Source organism: Dama dama, chromosome 20 (genome assembly GCF_033118175.1).
Source record: "Dama dama isolate Ldn47 chromosome 20, ASM3311817v1, whole genome shotgun sequence".
Classification (NCBI taxonomy): Eukaryota; Metazoa; Chordata; class Mammalia; order Artiodactyla; family Cervidae; genus Dama; species Dama dama.
This window is the reverse complement of record NC_083700.1, coordinates 49,392,154-49,412,294: the sequence shown is the minus strand read 5'-3', so window position 1 is coordinate 49,412,294 and position 20,141 is coordinate 49,392,154. Positions and strand designations below refer to the sequence as shown.

The 20,141-nt window shown below is 45.7% G+C and overlaps 1 long non-coding RNA gene across 3 annotated transcripts in view; it reads left to right on the top strand.

Moving 5' to 3' along the window:
- Nucleotides 1-752: 752 nt before the first annotated feature.
- Nucleotides 753-20,141, top strand: part of LOC133041031 (uncharacterized) — a 60,324-nt gene continuing 40,935 nt past the window's right edge. For all 3 annotated transcript variants that reach the window (XR_009689104.1, XR_009689103.1, XR_009689105.1), the window contains exons 1-3: nucleotides 753-884; nucleotides 5,675-5,709; nucleotides 13,594-13,816. This is a non-coding gene — a long non-coding RNA (uncharacterized LOC133041031). The remainder of the gene's footprint in view (nucleotides 885-5,674; nucleotides 5,710-13,593; nucleotides 13,817-20,141) is intronic.

The window sequence follows — 20,141 nt, the reverse complement described above, 5'->3', positions numbered from 1 at the left end:
GGCAGCAAGAGACGGGGATGACAGAGGACAAGATGGTTGGATGGCATCACCAACTCGATGGACATGAGTTTGAGCAAGCTCTGGGAGATGGTGAAGGACAGGGAAGGCTGGTGTGCCTTCACGGGGTCACAAAAATTTGGACACAACTTAACAACGACAAATATTTAGTATCAATATTTCAATAAAGCTTTAAGCATGCACAATCAGGACTTCCCTGGTGGTCCAGTGGTTGGGAATCTGCCTGCCAATGCAGGTGACATGGGTTCTATCACTTCTCTGGGAAGATTCCATGTGCTGTGGGGCAACTAAGCCTGAGTGCCACAGTGCTCCGGCAACAAGAAAAGACTTGCTATGAGAAGTCAATGCATCACTACAAACAGTAGCCCCTGCTCACCACAGCTAAAGAAAGCCTGAGCACAACAACAAGGACCCAGCACAGCCAAAAATAAATATATTTTTAAATAAATTGAAAATAAAAATAAAACGTGCAAAATCAAATAATATTTTACCTATGTAGTACCTACATTAATAGTCCAGTAGGTGGTACTTCCCCAAAAAGCCTGCAAGGGTATTTCTGGTCCCACCTGTTTTTCCAGAACCTGCCTACTCTCCCATTAACAGGTGCAGGCAGTGACCCTGCCCCTTGAGCCAGGTGGGACTTTGTGGCTGCTTCGACTAATAGATGATATATGACTTTTGAGGCTAGGTGGCCAAAGTTCACACAGCTTCTGTGTAATTTTCTCTCTTGGGAGCTCGGCACCATGCTGTGAGAAGGCCCAGGCCTCAGCCCAGCTCCAACAGCCAGCCAGCGAACACGTCATGGAAGAACATAGATCCAAAAGGCCCCAGGTGAGCCGCCCCAGCTGATGCCGTGTGAGACACAGGTGAGTTTTTCCTACACAATCCTGCCTGCAGGATTGGGAGGAAAATAAAGATTGTTACTTTTACACCACTAAGTTTTATGGTTGTTTTTGAATAGCAATAGATTTCTAAAATAGATGGCAAAACTATAATGAAGAGCAAGTGAATGATAACATAAAATTTAGGACCCTGGTTACTGATGGGGAGAGGGCTGGGGAATGTGATGGATTAGGGGCTGTGGGGAATGTTCTAGCCAGGTGGCTGAACCCACTGACAGACAGTGAAACCACTCTGTCCTTCCTACTCTTAGGCATCTTCTGGGCTGAGGGTGAGCAGTTCTTCCTAGCATTAAAGAGCTGCAGAGAAACTCAAGCCCCAGAGAGGAAGGTGTCCTGACTACACAGCGTGGGCCCAGCCGGTTGCACCTGCCTGCTGCCCTTTCAGGGTGGGCCCGGCTCCTCTGAAGGGCTAGAGGAAGGTGGAGAGATTCTCTCCCTAGGCTGTACTTTTCTGGTTGTTTAATCAACACTTACAGTTATCTGTTGACATTTTGGAAACAAAACCAAGTGCCCCTGAAAAGACAAAGTGAGCACTGTGCCAGGAGTATTCAGAGCTGGTCCTGAATAGTGGTGTGAACACTGGACACTTATCTTCCAGTGAGACAGTCTTTGTGTGCAGACTTGGCGCTGGGCGAGGTTGTGATGCTGGAAAACTCTGACGTTGGTGCTCCTTGTACGAGCTTCCCTTACCCTTGTTGAGAATTCCAATGTTATGGGGATGCAGCATTTGTCAGGCAGTACAGACAGTGAACTCCAGGTCTCAAGGAGAATTCTGCTCAGTCGTGGGGATTCCCAGAAGGGCCCGTCTGGGCGGGGTGGGGTGGGGGACGGGACTGGAACTGAGCATCAAGACTGTTCTGGGAACTAGGGCAGATCACTCAGTTGTGTTCTTCAAATGAGCAGAGCTGCAGATGTCCTTCAGACAAGAAACAGTGACCTGCTTGGCTTCCTCCAAAGAGAGGTCAAACTGGAAAAGAAAGAAACCCCCAAAGGAGTTCTCTACAGAAAACTAAAAACCAAAAAAAAGTATTATTTGTTACTTTTCTATGGTAGAACTGGGGTGTATTTTCCTAAAGCAGAAAGCCTCAGAATCAAGTGCTTGTGAGGCATAAAATGTTACAGTTGAAGGGTAATAGGGAGTGGTGGGGACTGTGGCAAATGGATCACAGATGGGAGTTTATGAAGGGGGCCCCCACTACTCAGATCCAGCCCATTGCTGAGAGGAGGAAAACCCAGCCTAAACATATTCAATATTCTGAAAATTGTGAAGAAAAGTCAGAAATTCAGATATTTACATAATTTTTTCACATATGTAATCATGATTTTTAAAACACTGTGTCAGGTAAACCGACTATATGTATGGATAGTATTTGGATGTGCCAAAAGGAATATAACTCCCTTGTAGGGTTGTGAAGAGGATAAAATGAAATAAAATAGAAATAACAGCATTTAGTGAACACGCTTCCCTGGTGGCTCAGATAGCAGAGTCTCCCTGCAATGCGGCAGACCCGGGTTGAATTCCTGGGTTGGGAAGAGCCCCTGGAAAAGGGAATGGCAACCCATTCCAGCATTCTTGCCTGGAAAATTCCATGAAAAGAGCTGCCTGGTGGGCCATAGTCCATGGGGTCACAAAGAGTCAGACACGACTAAACAACTAACACTTTCAGTGAATATGCATCAGAAAAACCTATATACATAATTTTAAAAATAGATCAGAGCCTACTGACGAACTATTCTCCAAAGATAACTGCAATAATATTTTGTATCCTCCTGGTTTTTTAATTATGTAAACTTGACGCTGCTTTCATCAAGTGATGGGGGCTACTTTCCCTCCCCTTGAACTGAGGACTTCATGATTTCTTGAAGCCATAGTATGATGGAAGAGACACTATGTGGCTTCTGAAGCTAGGTTACAAAAACACCATGCAATTATGCCTTGCTCTCTGAGATGCTCACGTCTATAGCCCAGCCTCCATGTTATGAGGGAGCTCAAGCAGCCTGTAGAGAGAGCCATGTTCAAAGGAGCCAGCCCACACACGCAGCTGGGCTCCCAGCCAGAGCCAGCTCCAGCCTGCCAATAAGTGTAAGGGAACCATCTCCAAGGTGGGTCATGCAACTCTCATTTGAGCAGCCCCAGTGGGACCATGTCGAGTGGAGACAAACCATTCCTGCTCAGGCCTGCCTGAACTGCAGATTCGTAAGCAAAACAAATTAACGTTGTTGTTTTAAGTCACTAAGCTTTGGGTGTCTTTTCATATAGCAACAGTTAACTTGAACAGGGTCAAAAATTAAACTTTTAAACCAGAGACATTCCTGAAAGGGTGAAGAAAGAGACCCAAGGGCAACTCTGCTGCTGCTGCTAAGTCACTTCAGTCATGTCCGACTCTGTGCAACCCTGTAGACGGCAGCCCATCAGGCTCTTCTGTCCCTGGGATTCTCCAGGCAAGAATACTGGAGTGGGTTGCCATTTCAGGCCCTCCTGAAGCATGGGAATGCAATTTTTAGGTCAAAAGGAAGAGATGTTTTTCTTCCAGATTTCCCAAGCTGAGACAGAACCCACAGAGACAAGGAATGGAGTGAAATGGACCATCTGAACTGTAATTCAATCCCAGGGTTAGGCTGAGGAGGGAGCTGCAACCCTTCTGCATCTATCTGCGTGTGGAATCAGTCCACATCTCTTTCAACTTTGAAGACTGAACATTTTTATTTACCACCTAGTCCAGCATTCCTCCAAGTGGGGTACCCACAGTATGCCCTACATCTGACTAATGTAGAAGGGGGTCTGAGAAGCTACATTTTCCACCACTTCCCAGATGATCCTTTTGTTCCAGTTTAGAAACCTACATTCCACTCATCTCTCAGGTAACCCTTTCAGACATGCCCTTGGGGTTTATTTCTTGGGAAAGTGCTCATGGTTGAACATGTAAGCGGCCCATGGCTCTGTCAGGGGAAGAAGCAGGTGTTTCAGGCAGTGGCCCTGCATTCTCAGGGACTGGATACAGTGGGCACGGTGTTCAATTTGACGAGGTGGAGGGAAAGAGGCATCCCACACAGGCGGTGGGTGAAAACTTAAAATTAAATGAAGTCAGAGACTGTGCAGACCAGAGCCTCTTCTGCTGGCAGACAGCTTTACCGTTCCTCCCGCAAACCCTGGATGGGCTTCCCAGGTGGTGCCAGTGGTAAAGAACCCGCCCGTCAATGCAGAAGACTTAAGAGAGGCAGACTCGATCCCTGGGTTGGGAAGATGGCTGGAGAAGGGCATGGCAACCCACTCCAGTATTCTTGCCTGGAGAATCTCATGGACAGAGGAGTATGGCAGGCTACAGTCCCTAGGGTCACAAAGAGTCAGACACAACTGACGTGACTTAGCAGTAGCAGCCAAACCCCCTACAACTCCACCCTTAATCCACAACAAGTCTCTCATCATTCAGTCTTGACCACCCCCCAGAACCCCACCTAGAAGTACCTCCCCTCTGGTAGTAGAAAGAATTTAGGCTGCAAGAACTTAAGTTAAAAGTTAGAAAAAAAAATGTAATGTTAGTAAAAAAAAAAAGAGGAAGAAATGAACTGAAAATGTTGGTAAAATATTTTCTCTTGAAGCAAGAGGAAATGTTCACCAGCAAATGAAGACAAACCCTGATGCTGGGAGGGATTGGGGGCAGGAGGAGAAGGGGACAACAGATGATGAGATGGCTGGATGGCATCACCAACTTGATGGACATGAGTTTGAGTAAACTCCGGGAGTTGGTGATGGATAGGGAGGCCTGGCGTGCTGTGATTCATGGGGTCGCAAAGAGTCTGACATGACTGAGCGACTGAACTGAACTGAAGACAAAGTAGCTAACATGTAAAGGCCTGTTATGTGCAGGACACCTTCTAGTCACTACCACAGAAACCAGTCGGGCCCACTGCATCAGGCAAAAGCTAGAGAATGTTACATGCAAGTTTCAAGAATACGTATATAGTATTATCCTATTTCTATACACATTGTTCATGTAGCTCTGTATTGGTATATTTATAAAATAGTCTGGAAACACTCAAATGATCATTGTGGTTGTAACTTGGGGTGGAGTGGGAGTGAAAGGCAGTGTGAGATTATGCTGAAATTTCCCTTTTAAATGACTGTAAAAGTTTCTTTTTACTTTTTATTTTTGGTAATGACAACATATTAAGAAGGTGTCATAAGAAATACTAAGAAAATAATGGGAAAAAACTATAAGGATAATTTAGAAATACATATAATATTTTTACTTTGAAAACCATCTTTATGAACATATAATCTGCATTCAAAATACACCTATTTTAAGCATATACTTTGGCTTGATGAGTTTTGATTAAAAATATACACCCTCCAAACAACACCTCAATCGGGATATAGAATATTTACATCACCCCAAAAAGATTTCCTGTTCCCTCACCCCTGCCCCAGGCAACCACTAATTGCTTTCTACCATGACAGATTATTTTTGCCTACTCCAGATTTCATATAAATTAGAAGAATAGTATATTGTTTTCTCTTTTGTATCTAGCTTCTTTCATTCTGCATGTTTCTAGATTCATTAATGTTGTGATGATTTATCAATAGTTTGTTGCTATTTATGAAAATTTTTTTGTATACAAAAATATGCTTATCCATTCAGCAGCTGAAGGATGTCCAGGTTGTTTTCTGCTTTTAGCTATCTTGCATAGAATAGAGCTGTTGTGAACATTTGTGAACAAGTCTTTGTATGAGAATGTGTTTTCATTTCTTCTAGGTAAATACCTAGGATTGGAATGGTTGGATTCTAAGGTAAATGTATGTTTTATTTTTTAAAAATATAGGTGCTTCCATTTTGATGCAGTAATTCTCACAATTTATTATAAATAATCATGGTTGCATGTGAAGATTTAGCTACCTGGATCTTCATCACAAAATTGTTTACACATTTGCTACAGTTTAAGGTATAACCTTGCTATGGAGTACCATGTGCATGCTAAGTCATTTCAGTTGTGTCCGATTCTTTGCAATCTTATGGACTGTAGCCCACCAGGCTCCTCTGTCCGTGGGATTCTCCAGGCAAGAATATTGGAGAGGGTTGCCCTTCTCCAGGGGATCTTCCTGACCCAGGGATTGAACCTGCATCTTTCTCCTGCATTGGCAGGCAGATTCTTTACCACTAGCGCCACCTGGGAAGCCCTATGGAGTACCATTCAGCTAAGGCTATTTCAGGCTCCAAGTTCAGGTTTGGACTTAGCCTGGGCTTCCCAGGGCTTCTCTAGAGAAGGAAAAAGTGATGCACTCCAGTATTCTTGCCTGGGAAATCCCATGGACAGAGGAGTCTGTCTATCGTCCATAGGGTTGCAGAGTCAGACAGGGCAGTGACTAAACCACAAGAGGACTTAGCAACTGCACTCATCCTCTGAGACTGTCATTAAAACAACAACGAATGGATTAAAATGATACAGACTGACAGCAAAGAAGAAAGCAGGAAAGGGCCATCAGCTGAAGTTTGAGCAAATTTCTTGGAAACAGAAAGGGCTGGGTGAATATGGAGGAACACAGCAGATGGGGGAGGCTACAGGCAACGGAGGCTCCGGTCTGTCCAGACACTGAGAGATGCCTCAGCATGGAAATGCAAAGGATCTCAGAAAGCAGGAAGGGAAAGTGGGCTGAAAACTGCCGAAGTTCTACATATGCAACACCTCTGTTTGCCCAGACTGGACACTAGACAGGTGCCAGTCACTTTCTCTAAGTCCAACATTGGAGGGCTTGTTTCTGAAAAGATTGTACAGACCACCTGGGGGGAATTCAGTTAGCCAATATGGAGCCTGGAAGTTCAGAGTGGATTCTTCTGCACTCCTGTCCTTCGGAATCCTTCACAGGAACAAAAAAACTAGCTTTCTGCCACCTTTCCCTGGAGAGAAACCTGAGAGGTTCTGCCCATGTTCTTTAAACTTCCCATCAGCCTCCTATTGCTTCAACCTCAACCTTAAATATTAAAAGAAAAACCAAGAGTAAACAGATATGGAGGAAATTTGACAATAGGGAAAATGTACAAAAAAGATAAACCAACAAGCAAACATGATTCTAGAGGAAACAGATAATTCATGGAGCAGGAGAGGATTAAATAACAAATACTCTTAAAAAACCTCAGAGACAACTGGGAAAATACATCACTGTGGTAAAAACAAGAAAAGGGTGCTATGAGAAAGAAACAGAACAAGAGAAATTCTTTAAAATTAAAATTTACTTGCCAAAATAATAACCCTAGTAAGGTTAGATGATGAAGTTGTAATCTCCAAGTATAGATTTTAAGATTTTAAAATTTTTAAATCATACTTTCATAATTAAAAATATTTTAAGAGATTTTAAAACAAAAAAAATGCATGATGGAAAATACAAAAGATCTAGAGGTTTGAGATCTAAGTAACAGGAATTCCAGTAAGAAAAAGTTAAAACAAAAGGAAGGAAGTTATAAAAGAACAATGATAAATAATTTTCCAGAATGAAGAAGGGCATGTGTCTTTGCTCATAGGACCCACAGAGGCCCGGCACAATAATCGAGAAAAGATTCACACCTGGACCTGATCTCTGAAAACTCTCAATACAAGATAAAGACCAGGGAGGGAGGGTCAGGATGGGGAACACATGTACACCCATGGCTAATTCATGTGAACGTATGGCAAAACCACCACAATATTGTAAAATAATTAGCCTCCAATTTAAAAAAAAAAAAAAAGATAAAGACCAGGGTCACAAGATTCCAGAGAGATAAAAACAGATTCTGCTTTGAGGAATGTGATGTTTGACCTGGAATTTAATACACAGCCAACTGATTAATCAAGTGGAGCACAATAAAGGCATTTTCAGTAGGCAAGTTCTATAAATTTTACCTTCTGTATAGTTTATCCTGAACAGTGACTCAAGGACACTTTCCAGCAAAATGAGAGTGTAAACTAAGAAAGAGGAAGCTATCATGGTCTTGAAAAGAGTGACTCTGATCAATGAAAGCAGCGAATAATGGTCCTGTGCAGCAGACCCATAGGAAATAAGGGCAGGGAGACAGAACTACAGAGAGCTGCAGGGAGAGGCTTCTTGTTTTGTTTTTAGGGAGGAAAGGAAATAGAACCCATAGAAAAATAGTGTGATCAAAAGCTTGGAAAACATGATATGAGGCTAAGATAAAGGAAATTGGTGGAATGTAAAGAAAAAAGAATAAATTTACTTCAGAAATATTCTCTGTTGAATAGGGACATTGGTCCCATAAAGAAATGTGGTCCTAGTTCACTCCTTTATCTGCTGTGAGCTCTGTTTACATCACCAAAATAAAAGAAACACTATTTTCTGGCCTTCTACTCTTAGATCAACCTTAGACAAACAAACAAGAACAAAGCTGTCAGAACAAACTGTAAAAGTATGGAACAGGCTGACAGAGGTGGGAGGGAGGGAGGGAAGGAGTGAGGAGCAAAGAGATACTGTCTGTAGTCGATGGAGCAGGAAATGGGGGCTTAATTGTGTTCTTTGAAGTTGAAGAAGAGACCAGGGTTTAACTCTGAAAATAGTCATTTAAATATATTTAGAAGAGTTGGAGGAGGAGATAGGAACAGGGTAGAAATGAGCTGATGCCTCATCTATTACATAAGGAAGTCAATAGAAAGCACTGAAGTTAAATCAATAAATAGCATCTTACTTAGAAATACGGAGGTAACCTCCAAATGAATTCTAAGTAGAAATGCTTAGAATTTGTCTCGGGGGAGCAGAACCATGGATGGGGAGGGGTGGAGCAGGTAACTTGTTTCATTGTAAGGTCTCTGGTATTATTTGGTCTTAAACATTTGAATATATTACTAATTAAAATCTTTAATGAGGAATTTCTGAGGTAAGTAGTTTATAAGACCATGTAGAACATCATGGCTTGAAAAAGTTGAGGGATATAAATAAAACTGGTGTTAGAAATCATCTCTGAGTCTTTGGATAATAGATTGTTTCATTTTCCTCTTTATAACATACATATCTGTATCTTCTATACTAATTAGGTTTTTACTCATAATTTAAAAAAAAATAACTTTTAGAGAATAACCCTTTAAGTTTCTCTTGGGGCACAGGCAAACTATCTGAAACTGAGACCAAGGAGGTTAAAACCCTTGGACTTGCCCAAGGTCACAATCCAGATTTGATTCCCAGTCTTTTATCTGAACCAGATTTTTAAAAGAAAGATCATTAGGGCATCTCAGGTCTTTGGGTTATAGGTAACAGAATCTCAATTTCAAGTCAAAGGGAAAAATTATCAGAAAAATGCTTCACTTCCCTGGTGGAACAGTGGAAGAGAATCTGCCTGCTAATGCAGGGGACAGACAGGGCTTGGATCCCTGGCCCAGGAAGATTCCACATGCTGCAGACCAACTAAGCCTATACACCACAGCTACTGAGCCAGCTCTCTCCAGCCCGGGAACCCAAACTCCTGAGCCCACATGCTGAAGCTCCTGAGGTCTGACTGCCTAGAGTCTGTGCTCTGCAACAAGGGAAGCCAGCAAAGTGAGAAGCCCCAGCACTGCAGTGAAGAGTAGCCCCCACTCACCACAACTAGAGAAGGTCCTCGCAGCAACGAAGACCCAGCGCAACCAAACATTAAAAAAAAAAAAAAAAAAATACTGGACTCCAAGGACAAGGTAGTGCAACTTGTCAGGGTCCATAGCAGGGTGGAGAAAACCCAGGGGATCACAGGCAGCTTCCCTTCCCCTCTCTCTCTGCAACTGACAGACAAACACCACTCCCGGGCTCCACTGAGTGTGGGAGACAATCCTGAGGGAGGGAGGATGGGTCCTACTGGGCAGATACAAGGCCTGGGCCAGCGTAAACCCTAGATGAGGAGGGGAGACGTTCAGAATGCTTCAGGGTGGGAAATAGGAGGAGGGGAGGGAGTGGAGAAGCTCTGACACGTGTTGAATGCTTCTGGGCTGTGCATTCTGCTGGAGACTTGATCAATGCTAAGTCACTTCAGTCGTGTCCGACTCTGTGCGACTCCATCCCTGGGATTCTCCAGGCAAGGACACTGGAGTGGGTTGCCATTTCCTTCTCCAGTGCATAAAAGTGAAAAGTGAAAGTGAAGTAGCTCAGCCATGTCCTACTCTTCGAGACCCCATGGACTGCAGCCTACCAGGCTCCTCCGTCCATGGGATTTTCCAGGCAAGAGTACTGGAGTGGGGTGCCATTGCCTTCTCTAATACCATCCTCATTTTAATGACAAGGGACTGAGTCTTGGTACAGTTAAGCACAGACAGTGTGGAGCTGAGTGACGGACTCGAAACTGGCTCTTCTTCCTCTTAGTATAAGACTCTTGCCTTTTCACTTCTCCTGTATCATGTGAAATGATCCTCTTGGCATGGGGGGCCCTGGAACAAGCCCCAGCTCTCCACTTACCACTCTGAGAAGTGTTACGTGCTAGCTACTCAAAGCCGTCAGCACCCTGGGCTTCTCGCTGGGACCCTGGACCAGTGCTGAGGGGTGTCACTACCCACTTCTTGCCTTAGCGGCTCCATCCATTTCCTGGCACTGGGCCTCCATTCAGGAGTGTGCTGGAGCCAGCTCACATAGCCTCCCAGGGTCAATTGTATTTTTTGGAATTGTGCAAGCTGGTTGACATCATACTGGTAGCTTGAAATCAGTGGTTGTGGGAGGATTTTAAAGCCTGGAAATGGACAAATGCCACCAATCAGGGCTCTCCTCCACTCCCAGCTTGTTGTTAAATATTTACCAGCACATCACTATCTCCATCTGCCCACTTCCTGCCCGGAAAACTCTTGAAGATGTTCACATGGAAGCTAACACTTGACTTTTAATTCTCCATGTCTTCAAATGTTTAGTAGATTGGTTTTAAAAAAAGAAAAACAACTTTGTAATCTTGAATTCTTTAAATCCATTTCAGTGGTAACTCTAGGCCAAAAGCTTAAGAGAACAAATGGATTCTTTGTGTAACTCAACACTCCAACTCAGCTGTAATGTTTAAACCTCCTTGCTTTCTACACTCACTGCTGGGCCCTTACCTCAGGCGCTTATCTCTCATGCAGCCTATAGTTGGACTTCCTATCTGGTTTCCCTGCCTCAAGCCTCCCCGCTATCCACCCTCCATATCGCTGCCCAGTCAATCTTTTGGAATTCCTTCCTCCCATCAGAGGCTCTGCACTGGCTCCACGCAGTTCAATTTCCTGACCCTGTCTCTTAGCCTCCTTGCCTCCCATTGCCTTAAGGCCTTTATTCCCCAGGGGACCCCAATGATAAAATGGACAGGACTGGACTTTACTCCTGTGTGGTTCTTTCTCCCTAGAAGGCCCTCCTCCACCCCATCTCCTCTGAAACTCGGTTTCTGTGGCATTTCATCCACGACACCATCTGTCCCTAGTCCCTACTGCCTGGACAGAGGTGACCCCAGGCGCTTTGGACCTCTTAGAACACTGGGCTTGAGGCTCTCAGCTGTCCCTCACGGCTGTGACTCCTCTAACGTGGGCAGGACACAATCACCTGCTGCATCTCTGCCACTCAAAATGTAATCATGTAAATCTATGGCTGATTCATATCAATGTATGACAAAACCCACTGAAATGTTGTGAAGTAATTAGCCTCCAACTAATAAAAAAAAAAATAAATAAGATAAAAAAAAAAAAAATGTAATCCTGGCAGCACTTGGCTGGTCTGTTAGCAAAGTAAATTCTCAATCCCTATTCCAGGCCCAAATGAATCAGAATTCTGGGCTGGGTGGGGGAGGGAGCCCTCCAGGTGGTTCCAAGGGAACTGGTCTACTCTCCCTCATTCCCATGGGCCTTTTCTACACAATGTCCTTTATCCGGCGGCCCCTCATGGTATCTTTTCATTATCAATACTTTCCCCGGCTCATTCAGATTCTAGCAGTCTTACCCACTAGAAGGATCCTCTCAGCAAGGCTCTAGGTGATAGTTGCATCCACCCCACACTACACTCCTTTTCTGTATTTCACAGGCTCTGAACGCTCCCTGTGTCCCCAGCCTCTACTGAGAGGTGGGGCCTGCAAGCTCCATTCCACATTCACCTGGGTCCACTGTTCTCCCCCCCTGCAGAGGTGTGAATCACAGCCTGTCTTCTCAAAACACTGGCTGCAAAGGCCATCTTCTAGGTCAGGCAATTCTATTATCAGGTAAGCTTTGTGTGCAGATACTATGGCCAGCCAAAGGCGGTCAGGCCTTCACAGCTAAAGCCACTTTCGCTGAGAAAAGGCCTCTTTATCCCAGCCCTAACCCCAACAAGGGAGCTCTCTCCCTGCCCAGAATCAGGCTACCACAAGCCCCAAACCCTGGAGAACTAGGGCAGCCTTTTTTGTTGTTTTTATGTGGATACAATTTCAAAGTTTAGTACAAAGAAATTCTAGGACTTCCCTGGTGGTCCAGTGGTTAAGAATCTGCCTGCCAATGCAGGGGACATGAGTTTGATCCTCAGTCTGGGAGGATCCCACATGCTGAGGGGCAACTAAACCCAGGCGCCACAACTACTGAAGCACTAGCGCTCTAGAACCTGAGCCCTGAAACAAGAGAAGCCACTGCAATGAGAAGCCCGAGCACCTCAGTGAAGAGTAGCTCCCACTCTCCAAGACTAGAAAAAAGCCCATGCAGCAACGAAGACCCAGCACAGCCAAAAAAAAAAAAAAAAAAAAAATTCCATATACCTTTTACCCAGATTCACTTCACATTTTGCTCATTTCTTTTATTGTTACTGTTTTTTCTTAACTATTTAAAAGCAAGCTCAAAACATTGCGTTTTTACCCCTAAATATTTCTAAGAAAAAGGATATTCTCTTATATCAACACAGTACAATGATCAACTTTAGGAAACTCAACATTGATAGAACACTATTATCTAAAGAGTCCAAATCAAATTGCATCAGTTGTCCCAATAATGTCCTTTACATCTACTACCTTTTTCCCAGCCCAGAATCCCATCAAAGATCAATCTTGTATTGCCTTTAATGGTCACGACTATTTAGTCTCCCTTAATTTGGAACAATTCCTTAGCCTTTCTCTTCCTTCACCTTGACATTTTTCAAGGTCACTGGCCAGTTATTTGAGGCTTCCCAGGTGACTCAGTGATAAGAATCCATCTGCCAGTGCAGGAGATGCAGGAGAAGTGTGTTCCATCCCTAGGTCGGGAAGATTCCCCTGGAGAAGGGAATGGCAACCCACTCCAGTATTCTTGCCTAGAAAATTCCACAGACAGAGGAGCCTGGAAGGCTGCTCTCCATGGGGTTGCAAACAGTTGATACATGAGCACCAGTTACTCTGTAGTCTGTCCCGGAATTTAAGTTTACCTGGTGTTTCATGTTTACATTTAGATAAGCTTCGGGGGTAGGAAAATCACAGGACATGACGTTGCATCCTTCTCAATGTATCTTCGGGGGTCCATGATGGGGGTCTCTCCCAAAAGCGATGGTAGCTTTGAGCTCCATAGAGGCAGTAGACAGCCTGTGCGAAGGCTGCCCTCTGCTGGTCATTTTCAACACTGCCGCTGCCTGCCTCGGCGGATAGAATGGACAAGGGACCAGAAACCATGATGCGCAGACCTTGACCCCTTTCTGGTTGTGAGACCTTGGGGAAGCTATTCAGCTTTATTGAATCTTGATGTTCTCATATATAAAAAGAAGGTGACAGTTCCTGCCCTGCTTCTCTTACAGGGCGGTTGAATGTGAAAGGGTCCTACAAATGTGGTCATGCGGTGTTTTAAACTGTCTATAACCAACTGCTACGACGTCTGCACAAACCCAGCCCGGAGGTCCCTGAGTGCCAAAGCTGCCCTTCAGGACTCGCGTCCGCTACCTGCAAAGCCCGGAGCGGATCCTACCCCTGCGGCTGCTGCGACAGAGCTGCTGCCTCACCTGAGGCTTCCACGAACAGCAGGTATCCATGAGCCAGCCGTGCTGTGAAGGAACACAGGGAGGTCTGGCCCTCTGTGTTTCTGCCCTCGGGGCCCATCTGGGGTCCCCACTGGCCCGTGCACCAGCCGTGTTAACCCCACCCCCGCTGGGGCTGCTGCCACACTGCTGCTCCCAGGCTGGTGGGACTGAGCCCTCCCCTTCAGCTGGCGTCCTCCCACCCCCACCAAACCAGGAACACCTGTGGTTTCAGCACATTTAGGTGTAGGGGTTTCACCTGCACTAATGCCAGAATTGTGCAAACTGTTCTTACCCAAACCTTAACTCTCCACATTTTATTTGCATCCTTCTGAGACGTTTCGGTGCCCCCACACACATTTCTTCCTACCTACCTGCCTTCCTTCCTCCTTTCAGTAAGTATTTATTGAGCACCAACTATACGCCGGGCTCTGCCTTGGGGCTACATGGAGAGCAGGATCCATGCTTGCCTCACAGAGCTTATAGTTTTTTGAGTGATGGAAACAAGCAGAGCAGCAATTACATCCTAAATGAGGTTCCTGTGCCTTCCCAGGCAGACTTTTCCTATCCCACGTGACTCATCCACTCCTACTGCCCCTCACATAGCCCAGAGCCTCCTCTTTATGGCTTTATAGTTTTGAGTGCTCTCCCAGAACACCAGGGAGATTCATTTTGTAGGGCCAAAGGAGAAGCTCAGAGCAGAAGAATCATGAGAAATAAATAGATCAAGGAGGAGAGGCAAGAAATATTTCTCAGCATGAAATTAACTAGCTGCTTCTTTTCTTACTGGGGTTCACTCTTGGAGCAGAGGCATCTTTAAGTAGTGAACTGGAGCCATTCTCTGGAGCAGCTGTGGGGTCCTCATGTTTGGGGAAACTTGGGATTCTTGAGAATTGATGATTCAGCAAATGGAGTTCTGCGCCAGCTCAGAGAAAGGAGCATCACACAGACAGGGGCTCATTATATACTGATGTACAAGTGCACTTGACTTTGTAAAGCTGGTGCCCAGATTAGTCTGCGAGGTTGGGCCAGAAAGCACTGGGGAGGTGGGCAGCCCTGGCCTGGAGTGACCAACAAGCCTGCCCAGCTTCCTTTCATTTACAAGACTGGAGAAGTCACTCCTCACCATGTGAAAGACATCATCGCCTGACTCATCTGCCTCACAGGCTTCCTTTGAATGGAAAATGAAATAAAACATGGGAAGGGCCATGCACCATTTGTGCAGAGATGCCCTGCACAGCAACAGATATATAGGAAACATGTTTGGCCAGAAACATGAATAAGGAGTCACTTCAGAATGTAATTTTACTGTGGTTTATTAGAGAGCTTGTCTCCAGCTGGTTAGGCTTCCCAGGTGAATCAGTGGTCAAAAAAATATTCTCCCTGCCAATGCAGAAGATGCAGCTTTGACCCCTGGGTCAGGAATATCCCTGGGAGTAGGAAATGGCAACCCACTCCAGTATTCTTGCCTGGAAAAATGCATGGACAGAGGAGCCTGGTGGGCTACAGTCCATGGGGTCGCAAAGAGTCAAACATGACTGAGCATGCATGTACGCACTCCACCTGGTTAGCAGCGGGTTAGAACAGAGTGCAGATTAAGCCGCAAGATCATGGTCTGAGCTGGGTTTACAATGGTCTGATTCACACCTGCCCTGCTTCCTCATTTATGTGTGCATTCCAGACACAAAGGATGCTGGGGAAGAATGTGAATGGGGCATTCACAAATTCATCACAACTTCTCAAAGAACAAGTGGGTGAAAAATTAGGTCAGCCTGCTCTGCAAAGGGCTGAATGCGCTTTGGAAAAGTTTACTAGAATTCCATGAGGGTAAAGACTATGAGGTCTGGTTCACCACTTTACACCCAGAACTTAGTGTCATACCTGGCACTGAGTAGGCACATTAAAACATTAGCAGCAGTGGAGGCTCACCATGACCTGGTTTATTATTGTAGCATAATTGACAGAAGGGTAGCTGATGTTTTCTCATGACCTTATCCCCCAAGCAATACTTTTGAAATGAAGCCGCAATTTCTAGTGTTGCTTTAATTGGTGAGTAATTAATAAACTACTTTTGAAATTAGAGCTCTATTTAAAAATCAAGCAATTGATGGTAATATTGAAGGCATTTAAGCTGTTGCTCACTGAGCTCTTGACTGACCACGTCAAAACAACCATTGTCGCTAAGGCTGAAATATTAAGAAATGCAACTCCAAAAATGAAGACAGAACAAAACAAAATCCCTAAACTATCTTAGCTATCATTATTAAAACAGGTACTAACTTGTATTTTGCTGAAGTCCTGAAACTGCCTTCAGGGGCAGGCAAGCAAACACTACATAAAGGGGAAAAAAAGCAGCAGCAGCACAGAAGCAGCAGCTATAATAATAGAACTAGTTTGTCTGTCCTGAGCCTAGGAAGGCAATACCTTCCTGTATTGTTCCATAACATTCACTTCCCAGCCATCTGTTTCCCTGGTCCCTCTACATCCTGTTAAACCAACACTATCCTGGGAACAGGAATTCCTGTTACATAAAGAAACTTTATGATATCTTTCCAGCTTCCTGTCCTGTTTCTGCAGGAGTTTTATTTAGCCTTATATATGAGTGTGTACTTGCATATGTGATGGAAGGAATGAGTGCCAGGGCATCAAAGAAGGGGTCAAAAGGGGTCAGTCACTCGAGGGGAGGCCAGTATGGAACATGGTCTGGCCTTGCTTTCTGGTTCTTGGGGCTGAGAACCAAGCCTTCTTAGTGGATCTAGTCCATGGCTTTTGAAAGTTACCACTTACTGAGCACAGTGCCCAGTGCATTGCGTATGTTATTTCTCATTAGATTAACTTCACAGTACCTAATGAAATGTTTTTGTTGTTGTCACTGCTTTTTTATTAGAGTGCAGGAAACAAGCCTCAAGAAATGTTGCATGCCTTGGTCTTTCCCATGACTCAGAACAGGCAAAAGTGAAATCTCAACTCACGCCGACTCTAAAGCCTGTGCCCCCAGCCACTAGGTGTTTTTAGCCTTTACGCTCCTTCTATTTTGCTTCCCTGTCTCTGGGCTCCTTCCTAGTTCAAGATGGACAGTCATCCATAAGCTCCATATCACATCTGTCATCCTGCTTTCAAAGCCCTCCACAGTTTGACTCTATTCTGCCCTTACTACTCGCATGTTCAGGTTTTCTTCTGCAGCTGACCAGGTCTGTTTATCTTGCAAGCCCCAACCCAGCACCTCTGCAGCACTCCACATCACAGCACTTTCTGCTCAAGGAGTTCTCCTTGTCCCAGCCTCCTCCTGCTTCCTCACCCTCCTTATTCACATCCCCAGCCCTCTCGCTCTGCCAGGGCCAGTGAAGACTTATTCCCTCCATGAAGCTTCTCCATCCACCCAGGCCTCAGGGTGAAGAACTCGTTCTTTGGGCTGCTGATCTGTCCGTTAGCCATATGCTACTTTACGATACTCTTAATATTACTGACTTCACTATTAATTTTTCATGTGCTACTGCTTTGCCTCCACAATTAAGATTATAAGCTCCTTGAGTGCCAAGTGTCTCCTCTAAACTTTGTGATATTTCTCTTAACCCCTCGTTTGGTGCTTTGCACACTAAACGGGTTCAGTAGATATCTGTTGGTTTCTATATGATTATATTCATACCAGGTTAATACCAGCACTCTTAGCACAAATGTCCAAGAGCTAATGTTAATCTTCAGTGCTTACCACCTCCCACTCAGGGTTTTATTCTTCCTACCTATGAGCTGAATACTTTGGTCTACCCTTTCCACACAATATCCCCAACTCAGGCCTGCCCATATCTAGTCATGCTATACTGGGCTAATAGTCTATTGTTGTAGTTATGTGTCTCCAGACCCAAGTTTCCTGGATTTATACCCTATTTCTGCTACTTTCTAGCTGTGATCTGAGCAAGCTACTTAACCACTTGGGGCCCCAGTTTCCTCATCTGTAAAATGGGGATAATAGTACTATCATTCATCAGCTATTTATTGAGGGCCTACTGTATGCTAAGCACTGTTCTAGGTGCTGAGCATGAAACAAATTCTCACCATCAGGAAGCTAACATTCTAGTGAAGAGACACAGACAAGTAATCGAAGTAAACATAGAGTGTCAGAAAGTGATATGGGCTGTGGAAGGGAGTAAAATGGGTGGCTGTGAGGCACTGTGGTTTCACTGGAAAATAGATCCATAGGATACTGTAATGATGAACAGATGAATGTAAAGACTTAGCATCTGGTACACAGGAAATACTGAACAATTGTTGTTGTTGTTCAGCTGCTAAGTCTTGTCCGACTCCTTGTGACCCCGTGTGAAATGCAGCACGCCAGGTTTCCCTGTTCTTTACTATCTCCCAGAGTTTGCTCAGACTCATGTCCGATGAGTTGACTCTTAGCATCAGGTGGCCAAAGTAGGAGCTTCAGCTTCAGCATCAGTCCTTCCAATGAATATTCAGGACTGATCTCCTTTAGGATGGACTGGTTGGATCTCCTTGCAGTCCAAGGGACTCTCAAGAGTCTTCTCCAGCACCACAGTTCAAAACCATCAATTCTTCAGCGCTCGGGCTTCTTTAAGGTCCAACTCTCACATCCGTACATGACTACTGGAAAAAGCATAGCGCTCAGCTGGAATGTAAACTAGACTCCAAGAGGCAGAGATTATGGCTTCTTTGCTCTGTTTTTAGTAGATGGTGAACATGTGTTTGTTGAATGAACAAATGAACCCTGGGCCTCACCCCAGGCCCCTCCCAGGCAGCCTGACCAACTCTGCCCCCTCCCTCCTTCCTACAGACACCTGGCCTGCACTCCCGTTTCCCGCCCTGCTGACTGTTTAGGACTCCCAAAGAACAAAACAGTAGGGACAGAAATAACTTCCTTCTACCTTTGCCCTCAGAACCCCTAGTGCTGCTCCGTAAAGTGACATGTGGCAGCTGTGTTCGAAGGTTGGGGTCAGGAGCAGGGCTCCCCATGGCTGGCTGCAGGCCGGGCCTGACTGCCTCAACTAAGCGGCCCGTCCTCTCCTCCGATCCTCCAGATCCATCCCAGAGGGTTGGGCTGGGCTGGCCTCTCAGATGATGGCTCTGGGTGTACAGACACACTGACCTTGCAGCCTTCCCTCCCGTCAGGGCTCCCTTGCTCTGGCCCGGGCGCTTAGAGGCACCATCCCCCTCCTCTTTGTGTTCCTGCATCCGCCTGGCGGCTCCTCCTCCTTTCTTTCTGGCCCTCTCTCCCTCTGGCTCCCTTGGCTGGCTTTATTCCTCCCAGGGTTCCTGTCACACTAAGCTCTTTGTCCTCTCTCCCCATTCCTCAGATGACATTCTTTCATGCCCTCTGTAAGTCCAGAGCTGCCTGGCAGGGCCTCTCCTCCTCCTCATTCCTTCTGTCTCATCAAAAAAGGCACTTAATCTGATTGAAAGTTTCCTTCTGGGCACTGGGTTCTGCATGCCCTGACGGCCTGAGGGGCAGCCTTCTCCCTGGGAGGGCTCTGCCATCCTGAGGAAGGGTCTGTGAGAGAGAGAGCTTTGTCAGGCTTGGCTGCGAGCGGCATGCCTGGCTTTTGTTCCAGGCCATCCCCTTCCTCAGCTCTCAGGCCATCCATCAAAGCTCAGAAGCACAGACCTAGAATCCTCAGCGGGTCAATCAGCTCTGGGGTGAATTCCCTGGGTGATTTAAGTGGATGACATTCTCTCAACACCCAGGGTCCAGTTAGGGAGCCAGGACACAGGAAAGCCCACTCAATAACCCCAGAGGAAATCACTGAGCGCCACACCTATGTCCCCAACTCAACCTCAGAGCCAGTCTCACTCCCAGGGCTGTAGCTGGCGGCTGCCCTGGGCATACATCAGCTTGCAGAGCATCTGCCCTGGGCAGCCCAGCCTTCAGAACTCAGCCTGCCCCACCCCGCTTTGCTCTTAGGAGCTAAGCAGCAGCCTTCATTGGCGGATTCTCCCTCCTACCCAAAAAATGAATTTTGCAGGTTTAAGCTCCTCCTTGGTAGAGAAAAGCAACCAAGGCATTTAAAAGTTAAGGTCCCTTCAGAGAGAGAACCAGAGGTCACGCTGGCAGGAGACAGTAATGAAACAAGGGCACAACCCCTGCCTTTCTCCAAGCTCTGACTGTTTCTTGCAGCAGGGATTCAAGCTGCCCCTTCTCTGTCTCTCCTGAGCTCAGCTTCCCTCCATGTCCAGGGCCAATGCTTGGGAGCTCATCCTGCTGACTCTTTGCCCCATTTCTGCGCTGGCAGCTCCACTCACCTGACCCCTAAATCTGTGCCTGCTTGGGGATCCGGCCGAGATGCTTTCCTGCTCTTGTCTGCCTGCCTGCCAGCTCT